Here is an 11,409-nt window from a genome sequence, read left to right as displayed (position 1 = left end):
TACATTCAGTTTTGGAAAAACGATATCTTTATTCTGCGTGTAGGTACAGACGTCATGCAAAACATCGTCCAAATAGGTACAGGAGTGGTCGAAATGGATATTTCCGTTAAAATATGATACCCGAATCTTTTCACGATTACAATACGTCTTTTACAAGGAACTTGCTTTACTTCTTTACATACAAGGTAGTAAAAATGAATGTACCCCCAAAAATGTTTGTTGGAATTTTTCTTCTCTTTCGAAGTTTCATAGATTGTTATTTTATCGACATCTTATTACTTCTCTTATCAACAAAAGAATGCAAATGCTTTTCTTCCCCTCTGAAGTTCGGAGTCAGAATGAGCAAATTTTTTACATTTTAACTAATCCATTTATAACACATATAAATCCTTTTAATGTATTTCTCTAGCATAAAAAAAAGCTACCAAAGCAGAAGGAATTGTATTAAGCTTTGAGGAGGAATTCTTTTCACTTTCACAAAATGCATTATTTATGTCTATATTCTGGGTGTTGCTCCGGTAATCTTAGTTTTGCTATGAATGAGCTCATTGTTTATGCTAATATTTAAGCTTAAAAAATACTTCCTCGAGAAATATTATATTAATTTGACAATTACGTTTGAAGAGCAAGGCAAAAACTAGAATTCTGCATTATTCTGTCTTAAGAAGAACTGTTAAGTGCTTTGTTTTCATATACCACAAACAATATAATCGAATATATGATGACCTATATTTAAAATATAAATAATCCTCAATCAGTTAAGTTCGAAGAATGCGTAGCTAGTTCGAAGAATGCGTAGTTCGAAGAATGCGAGAGAAAATTTATTATATAATATATTTTATTAGTACATTTATTATTATTATTATTACTTTTATTACATTTATTATATAATTAATACTATTACATTTATAATTATGATTACTTTTATTATATTTATTATATAATTACTACTATTACATTTATTATATATTACATTTTATTATTATTTTTACATTTATCACTTTATTAAATTTATTATATAATGTAATAAATTTATTATATAATGTTACATTTATTATATATTATATATTATTATTACATTTATTGTATAATTACTACTATTACATTTCTCATATATCATATATTATATTTTGTTTTATTGTTTTAACATAATAGCCCAATTTTCCCCTGATTTTGGTTGCTGTTTATCACATACTCCTCCTACTAATCTAATAAAGACATTAAGATAATGCAAACACATTTCGGGGTATTTTCTTAAGTTATTTCATAATTTGGTTTCACGTTTATTATTTAAACTGATGTATTATAACTAATATATTATTGATGAATTTGCTATTTAAATGCATATTATAAAACGAAGAACATAATTATTCAATATTTTAAAACAATACTGCATTTCAAAACTTATGCTATAAGACTTCTTCATTTTATATATCTAGCTTTTGAACAGCCATTCCTTTAGTGCTCTAGAGATCTGAGCTTATAAAAATTTGCACCGCAAATTGTATGTGCACATGAGGCGTACTTCTAATAGTCTTTATTTAATATTTACACGTTCTTACAGGGTCAATGGCGTTGCATGAACTTTGATCAGTATAAAAAAGTAATTAAATGAAAATTTCAACAGGTTTTTCAGTATAAAGCTATCTTGGTAGCGTGGCATCTTTTAATTAATGTATACAGAACTTAAAATTGCATATGGCCCCCGTAAGTATAAAATAACCGAGAGAAATCTTTTACTCGATCTAGACGAAAAAACAACCTAGATTAAGAAAAAAAAAAAAAAAAAAACCCGCCTATTGGACATAATAAGCTTCCAACATATAATTCTGGCAATTTGTTCAAGATTAAAGATGTTTAGAAGGATTAAAAGATACTAATTGGATCTTTTTTAATAAAATGATTATAAAAATGTAAATTTCGTATAAATCTACCTAATCATGATACGTGAATATAATTGCCGTAAAATTTAATTTACTTACTTCCTTAAGAAAAATGCAAGCTTACCAATGTCTGAATGACCAAGACATTTGAACACTGGTAGTTCTTCTGGCTACATTGCTTGCGCGTGTATTGCCATAAGCAATTAAAGAAATGTGCAAATAATCTTAAGTTGAAACTGTGATTCTTCTACTAATTGTTCGAATGATATTTAGTCATGCAATCGTTTTAATTGATTCAGTGTAATAGAAGTTGAGAGTTTGTAAAATATTTTTTACTTTAAAAGCAAATTCCAACCCTCAAACCTAAAAACGCGAACATTTAAAATTAATCATCCGATAATTTAAAATTAAAAACTTTTCTTCGGGAGAATTTCAAATGGAAAGTATTGCTTCGTGAAATTAAGTGACAAATAGTTTGAAGCAAACTTTAGATGATATTTTTTTGGGGAAGCAATCATCAGCATGAAAATCAATATGCAATAAATTGTTTCTAATGTTTCTTTCCCATCTTTAGTGTTTAACTTTCTAACTTGAAATCGAATCCCACGATCTGTTTCTGTTTTACGATAGGAAATATATAGTCAATTCCCGATTACAGTGGTAATACGGGAATCATGGTTACAAATATTACGAGGTTTGCTCTTCTATGATATCACTGACTCCTATTCTGCTTAAAAGCAATTACTTCTTTGCGTCTTCGATTCTCTTCTTAATTATTTTTCAAAGATACATTTTAATTCATTTCTGATTAATGATTATTAATTTCTATGTTCGTTTATTCATTTATAATTGTATAGTTTGTTTCGAGTTTTTTATATACATTCCCTTGCTTGAATTGTATACTCTGCAGTAATAGTATTAAGTCTAAATGAGACTAGTGCTGTGTTGTTAGCTGAATAAGTTGAAGAATTAATTACGAGCTGTTTGGGATTTGTTTTAATTAGATAACAGGTCTGACATTTTTTACAGGTTAATAAGTTAAGTACGATAAGGAACAAGATGTAATCCTTGGCTGATGTTTTTCATTGAAATGTTTTTGTTTGCGCAACATAATTGCAGAATTATATTAGCTTTTTTTACGAGATTTAGATTAGAATAATATTTTTACGAGATTTCCCCTTCCTTTTCCCTTTATATTCTTCAAATCTCATGATTGTCATTTGGAACTTTATGTCTTTGTCGATATTTGCCTTGCCTCAACTGAAACCTTTCAAAAATGTTGTTTTTTAACAGCCGTACGTTTTATTTCGTTTTTTTCTTTCTCTTTTTTTTCTCGGTATATCTTCCACTTTTTTCTATGTATGAGATAAGAACTCACGAAATGCAAAGACGCCGCATCTTCTTGAGAAGAATGTGCAATAAATTGAACGAGTAGTGTTTCGAGAGACATGCTGATTTCGATGAGTCAGACTTCTTACAATGAGATCGTAACTTGGAGAATAGAATGGTGAACTCTCTGAAATGCACGTGAAATATGACGAGTATACTCTTTTGTTTACCCCATTTATCGATTAAGAAATTTTGAATGGATGGGACGAATAGTATAAAATGCATAACTTAATATTTTACACTTCCACAAATAACGAAAATCATATCATATAAGCACATATGTCTTTATAAGGTACGTCTCCCGCCTTCCTAGCGTGCCTTCGTGGTGTAGTGGTACTGCACGCTGGGCCGGAATTCCAGAGGCCCGTGGTTCGATTTCCGGCGAAGGCGATTGCTCATTTTTCATCTCTCTTGCTTCCAAAAATACCTAATGCCCCTACGGAATATTTATGAACGGTTAAAGACGGAATATTTATGAACGTAACAGGAATTTTCGGAAGATGAAGTAAAGCCTTCTCGTGAAAATCATATACCATCTTGTGTGAAACTGTTAGAAAATATACGTCACATGGGGAAAAATTCGAGTAGAAGGATTAAATTCTTATTTATCTCTGGTGAGAAAGGATTTATTTTAGAAAGTAAAATTTAGGTCTTTCTTTTAAAAATATTTGCATACTTTCCTTATTAAAACAAAACCTATTCTCATTTCAAGATAAGGCAATTGAGATATTTAACATTAATTAAGCGGTAATGCTAGATTAGCTTTTGTTATACCTTAAGCGTTATGTTTTATAAATGAGCCAGATCTTTGTATCATAATTAGGCAAAAATCAGGAAATCTATACTACATGAGTAGTCCTAAGCTGTAATATAAATATGAAGTGATGATAGAAGTGTGTGGTCTAAAAGAAATATAAAATTAAAGTAACTTACCCCCAAAGGATGATACTTCAAATAACGTAAATTAAGTAATATTTATTGTATCTTGACATCATAAAATTTTGAATTAATACCAGCATAAATTAAGTAAATATCGCCAGACAGAAGATTGTCAATCGAAATCGTATAACGGCCGAAAGAAACAGTCCTACCATTTTGAATCCTAACCTTTCGTACGAGAAATGCGTGATATTCCAATCAAAGTAGATATCAGTTCATCTTCGTTAAGCAAAGTTTCATGATAAAAAAAAGTCAAACTTTATAACGGCGGAAATTGAATTGACTGGTTATTTCAATATATTTTTGAAGAAGCGCAAGGCGAATATTCACATCATCCTGAAAGTAGAACACGTGCACATGAATTTCTTTCGAGAGTTTTTTTAATTGTAGAACATCGTCAATTTACAGCGGCAGTTAGTTAGTCTCTAAATTATTTTAGTTGAATCTTCAGTACCAATTTCTTTACTTGGAGGTATGCATTGCTCTACATAGAATATGGAGATGGCAGTAAAAAAAAATGAACGAAAAAGGACGAGGACAAAAAAAAAAAAAATGGTGCAAAAGCCGGGTTGAGGACAGCCAGAAGACCGTCTTACACCTTCGGAGCCCAGCAGCAGAAGGAGGAGAAACCGGTTGTAGCCGTCAATTTCGCTCTGTCATTGAGCGGTCGCAGTGAACAGACTTGATGTTGAATAAATGTGGAGGCTTGCCTGCACATTAGCCAACAAATTTCTCTATCCTGGTCACTAAACATGTATTTAACATTCATAAATGAGTATTATATGAAACCTCAGATTCCTTTGAAGCGAATGATTAATATGTTAAAAAGTAATCGGAGTGCATAATGGTGATTTAATTAGTTAAAAAATTATTCAGTATGAAAATATAATATTATAAAAATTTTGATCTAGAGCTTGAAGTAAAATTCCTAGGCTTTGTTTTATGCTGAACGGAGAAATGTGGGTATATTTTAAACCTAAGAGTCAAATTAAAAGTTTATGTAATTTATACTGAAAATATTCAGAAACTTTCCAAATTAAGTAAGAAAAGTTGATCAGTCAAATCAGGATACACACATTCGCAAGTAACGCGTTTAACATTCTCATATATAAACAGAAGTGTTATGCATTAATTTAAATTTAAAAAACAAATATATGATAATTTAGATATAGTAACACGCTGAACAAATATTAATTTAGAAGTTAAACAACAAACGTCAGCGTTATATTTTCAAATTTTCACAGGAAAGGTTTTTCACGGGACTTTCGCAGGAAATTTGAAAATATAACGCTGATTTTTGCTGTTTGACTTCTAAATTAAATGTGTGATACATCGATGATGCATTCATAGTAATTTAAATATTTAATTTTTAATTATAAAGCAACCATTCAGCAGCAATCATTTATAAAAAAATGTTTTCCATATCATTTTGTTTATTGTCTTCATAATTTATCTGTCGATTTGCTCACCAGGAGCGGAGTTGTAAAATCTCTGAACATTAGATTTTCGATCCGGGTTCAAATTCTGCTTACCGAACAGGAGGTTTAGTGATGTTTACCATATGTAGTATGAATACGAGCCATTTTCCGTTAAAAGGTCCTCCACGAAAGCGTTCTCTTCTGAGATAAAAACACTAGAGGGTGTAAGGTATTTCTCCCGCCTTCTTAGCACGCCTTCGTGGTGTAGTGGTCACCACACTCGGTGTGTATTTAGAGAGGTCCGTGTTTCGAGTCCCGGCGAGGGCACTGCTCATTTTTTACGTCTCCCAGCATCGAAATAACCTAATCTCTGTACTCTGGCGCCCTAACTAAAATGGTAGTGGATAATGATTCTCAACCACCAGGATTTGGCGATTGGGTCCTCTAATCCCCAGTCGCCTTTTAAAAGGGAGAGTATGTAAGGTATTTCTCTCGCCTTCTTAGCATGCTTTTGTGGTGTAGTGGTCAGCACACTCGGCGCGTATTTTGATAGGTCCGTGGTTCGAGTCCCTGCGAGGGCAATGTTCATTTTTCACGGCTCTCAGCATCCAAATAACTTAATGTAAACCTCCTAACAAGGGCACTTTTCCTGTACTCAGGTAAAGTACCTTTGAGTGCTTTTCCATAATTTAGAGAATTCTTTCTGTGAAATAAATTTTTACATCGATTTTAAAAACTTACTGTCAAGATAATAGGACCTTTCCTTGGTTCGTATGCTCAAGATTTTATTTTTAAACTTTAATGCAATTAAGTTTCCAAACAAATGAGATTACATGTCTCATTTACTTCTTGTACTTAATTCCTTTCAATATTATATTTTTATATTTACGTTTTGAAATCAAAAGAGCATCTAAATTTTGAAAAATTATAATTTGAGTTTTAAAGGATAGTTTAGTAATCTCAGAGTTCTTTAAAAACGTCACAAACGCTTCCTGCGCTTATCATTTTCCGGTATACGAGATGTACATGACGTATAACTACTCCAAATTCAAATGAGTTTTGGGGGAATTTTTTATCATCTAGCTTTGTTTTGGAACACGAAAACAGTTTATTCTTCACTCGGCTGCACTCACAAAAAGGCCGTCTCTCAATTTTTGTTATTTCACGGTGGTTTGCCTTCAGCTGAATTCTCCAGCGCGTGAGCTACTAGAAAACCTGCTTGCGTGCAGCCCAAAATGAAATTGTTTTATGCAGTTCACGAATGTAGGAGTTTTATTGTTGCCATTTAGGGACAGGAAAATCTCTTTTACTTAAGCCGCATACTTGAGTGCCTCCATGCCGTACGGAGACTATACATTTACAAACATCCATGTCTTCGGGATTCGAACCCGGATTCTTCGGCACGGCAGTCAGCGACCGGTTGACTATACCGGTTGGGTGGGTAGAAGATTCTTGTATTTATCATGTTATTGTGAAAGTTCAAAAACATATATAGTCTCAAAATTTATAGGTGAATTCTCGCATTTAGCAGTATTAGATGTTGAAAACCGGTTTGCCGAGTAACTTAAGAGCATTTTGAACGTTTAAGATGTCCGGAAGTGATAGATCAAGAGCTTAGCTTTAGAAAACGTAATCATACCTTTATTTCTAATAAGTTTTTTAATAAATTGAGAAGAAAAGCACGCGACTCAATTTCTAAATGTTATTTAACTTGTTACAGTAATTTGGACTTATTTAATTCTTTTATAATGAACAACGTTTTACTAAGGTCGACGAAAATTTCCATGTATTGATAAAATCTCAGAGATTGCTAGATGTAACAAATTTTTATTATGCATTGCTAATATATGTTCAGATTTAATGCTACGTTCTAAAATTCACTAATCCTCGAATTATTACAGTAACATTATTGTTACGTTTTTGCTAGTTAGTTTTACTACAACTTAAATCCTATGGAAGAAGATAAAATAACCTATTTAGTCTTTGAAAATTTAATTATTAAATAATTCGGTTAGATAATTTGTGCTTAATTATTTTTCGTATTCAGATAAATAGTGCGAAACAGGTAAAATAATAAACGTTTCTTATTTTCACTTTGTTGTTATTCATGGTCTGCATAGAATATTTTTCATTTAATCTATACGAAACATACATTTGTTTGTCTTATGAGGTTTAACCATCAATCACTGTCATATTCAAGCTCATTCAAGACTTTTTCTGTAGACCTGTACATTTGCAATGAATAGCAGATTGCAGTTTAGATACGATAAACGGAATAATTACGTTCTGGACAATGATATGTGAATTGTATTTATATAAATGTAGTTTTGGAAGTAAAACGGAAAAGCATAACGTACATAACTTGTCTCTGTTAATTAAATTAAAACTAACTTCGACAAATAATCGGAAAATGATAGCTATCCAAGGAACTTCTGTTAACGATACCAAGTCTACACGCTTAGTTTACCTAAAATGATGATAAACAAAGTAATAAATAAAAATCAAAATGGCATCAATGATGGAGATACCAGGATCAAAGCTTCCGAGGTTTTTCACCAATGAGAAGTTCACAGAACACCGATATAATGAGAAAAGTTTGGCAACAGGTGAACAGCTCGCAGTTTCATTATCTTGCCATCATTCTCTTCTTTCGTTCGTCTAATTTTCTAAAACTAAAAAGCAAATAAGTTTTACATACTCTGACTTTCCTCTTAGAAAATTGTTTTTCTTTCTTATAATGGCAAAGATAAAGCTGACGCAAGGAAAAGACTTAGCTAAAACTCCAATCCTACCTGAAAGGCATTCTTCAAAAAGCGATTTTTATACTTTCCTTTTATTCATTAATGAGTTACCCAAAGGCTTTCTTTCATATTTTTCAAAAAATAAGTTATTATATCCACTATTTTTAAAATAGCTTGATATTTATTTACCAATTAACATATAAAAACTGAAAATGACGAGGCATTTATGATAAATATATAAACATATCCTTCACATGTATCCATATCTAAGCAACATTTGAATGGAAATACGTATTCCTTTATTATGAATATATCTCCATAGTAATGATATTTCTATTACTGTTTAAATATGCATTTTTGTTTCACTGCATTCTTCTTCTAATCAGCCTGAAGTGTTAAGAAAATTTGTTCCTTTTTTTGAATTAATTTGAAAGAAAACTGCCCGTAATTGTTTGAAAACTTACAGAAATGAAAGGTTACTTCACTTCTCCGCAATACAAATAAATGGGCCATTGTTTGCCTTAAAATATAAATAAGAAAATGCAAATGCTCCAAATTTAGCGTTTAGGATATATCGTACGTTTGCAATTGAAATGTTAATAATAGAAATAGAATGTTTACTAATGTGCTGCGATGAATAAATCTTGAAGAAATATTTTATTAAACTTTAATTTAAATTAAATTTACCTTTAAACAAATCGATATAATATCTGTGTGATATAATTTTGGAAGAATGTTCTCCTTTGATGTATAAAATTTAAATTCTTAATGATTTATGTACGTATTCTTAAAGATGTATGTTAAAAATGTCATTTCTTTAACCACTTGTTTATTAGTTGCCTTGGATAATCGAATACGCAGTTGAAGAGGAAATAGAGCTATGCAGATTTCATTGAGAAAACTCTGTAAATAATAACTTCAATATCAAGAAATTTGCGTCATGAGATACGGTCACTTACACCAGTTTTATCTAGAACCATCAAATGATTACTGCGATTCAGAAAGAAATATTTTTACGAGTTTTCCCCCTTCCTTTTCCCTTTATATCCTTCAAATCCCATGATTGTCATTTGGAACTTTATGTCTTTGTCGATATTTGCCTTGCCTCAACTGAAACCTTTCAAAAATGTTGTTTTTTAACAGCCGTACGTTTTATTTCGTTTTTTTCTTTCTCTTTTTTTTCTCGGTATATCTTCCACTTTTTTCTATGTATGAGATAAGAACTCACGAAATGCAAAGACGCCGCATCTTCTTGAGAAGAATGTGCAATAAATTGAACGAGTAGTGTTTCGAGAGACATGCTGATTTCGATGAGTCAGACTTCTTACAATGAGATCGTAACTTGGAGAATAGAATGGTGAACTCTCTGAAATGCACTTTGAAGATGAGAATAAATATGGTGATGCAATATATTCGATATCCCATTCAAAGTTGATATAGCTCTGCTGTGTTCAATGTGAAGCAAAACTAGATGGAAGTCTAGATAGGAAGAAAAGTATCGAAGCTTTATCTTCATGTATATTCTAACTAGCATCATTCCGCTATCATCTTAAAGAGTTACGATGTATTATATGAATTCCATTGAGTGAAAATTAAAATAACCAAGAGCCTTTCATGATCCAGTTTTACGAGCAATGATATTAGTTAAAACATTACTCTCGCAACTCTTATGGTAAGTAAACTAAAAGCATTGCATTATCAACAGGATGCTATAAGCGTGAAATATGACGAGTATACTCTTTTGTTTACCCCATTTATCGATTAAGAAATTTTGAATGGATGGGACGAATAGTATAAAATGCATAACTTAATATTTTACACTTCCACAAATAACGAAAATCATATCATATAAGCACATATGTCTTTATAAGGTACGTCTCCCGCCTTCCTAGCGTGCCTTCGTGGTGTAGTGGTACTGCACGCTGGGCCGGAATTCCAGAGGCCCGTGGTTCGATTTCCGGCGAAGGCGATTGCTCATTTTTCATCTCTCTTGCTTCCAAAAATACCTAATGCCCCTACGGAATATTTATGAACGGTTAAAGACGGAATATTTATGAACGTAACAGGAATTTTCGGAAGATGAAGTAAAGCCTTCTCGTGAAAATCATATACCATCTTGTGTGAAACTGTTAGAAAATATACGTCACATGGGGAAAAATTCGAGTAGAAGGATTAAATTCTTATTTATCTCTGGTGAGAAAGGATTTATTTTAGAAAATAAAATTTAGGTCTTTCTTTTAAAAATATTTGCATACTTTCCTTATTAAAACAAAACCTATTCTCATTTCAAGATAAGGCAATTGAGATATTTAACATTAATTAAGCGGTAATGCTAGATTAGCTTTTGTTATACCTTAAGCGTTATGTTTTATAAATGAGCCAGATCTTTGTATCATAATTAGGCAAAAATCAGGAAATCTATACTACATGAGTAGTCCTAAGCTGTAATATAAATATGAAGTGATGATAGAAGTGTGTGGTCTAAAAGAAATATAAAATTAAAGTAACTTACCCCCAAAGGATGATACTTCAAATAACGTAAATTAAGTAATATTTATTGTATCTTGACATCATAAGATTTTGAATTAATACCAGCATAAATTAAGTAAATATCGCCAGGCAGAAGATTGTCAATCGAAATCGTATAACGGCCGAAAGAAACAGTCCTACCATTTTGAATCCTAACCTTTCGTACGAGAAATGCGTGATATTCCAATCAAAGTAGATATCAGTTCATCTTCGTTAAGCAAAGTTTCATGATAAAAAAAAGTCAAACTTTATAACGGCGGAAATTGAATTGACTGGTTATTTCAATATATTTTTGAAGAAGCGCAAGGCGAATATTCACATCATCCTGAAAGTAGAACACGTGCACATGAATTTCTTTCGAGAGTTTTTTTAATTGTAGAACATCGTCAATTTACAGCGGCAGTTAGTCTCTAAATTATTTTAGTTGAATCTTCAGTACCAATTTCTTTACTTGGAGGTATGCATTGCTCTACATACAATATGGAGATGGCAGTAAAAAAAATGAACGAA

General features: G+C 31.5%; 2 non-coding genes across 2 annotated transcripts; both read left to right on the top strand.

The window, feature by feature from the left end:
• The first annotated feature begins 3,588 nt into the window (after positions 1-3,588).
• Positions 3,589-3,662, top strand: TRNAS-GGA (transfer RNA serine (anticodon GGA)). The gene has a single exon. It is a non-coding gene; the product is annotated as a tRNA-Ser (tRNA).
• A 6,603-nt stretch (positions 3,663-10,265) lies between these two features.
• On the top strand, positions 10,266-10,339 carry TRNAS-GGA (transfer RNA serine (anticodon GGA)). The gene has a single exon. It is a non-coding gene; the product is annotated as a tRNA-Ser (tRNA).
• The last annotated feature ends 1,070 nt before the right edge of the window (positions 10,340-11,409 follow it).

This window comes from Stegodyphus dumicola, chromosome 3, assembly GCF_044657685.1.
Source record: "Stegodyphus dumicola isolate Sdum_Otavi_A_Nest chromosome 3, ASM4465768v1".
In the NCBI taxonomy this organism is placed as follows: Eukaryota; Metazoa; Arthropoda; class Arachnida; order Araneae; family Eresidae; genus Stegodyphus; species Stegodyphus dumicola.
The sequence above is the reverse complement of the archived record's forward strand: the minus strand, read 5'-3'. Positions and strand labels throughout refer to the sequence as shown.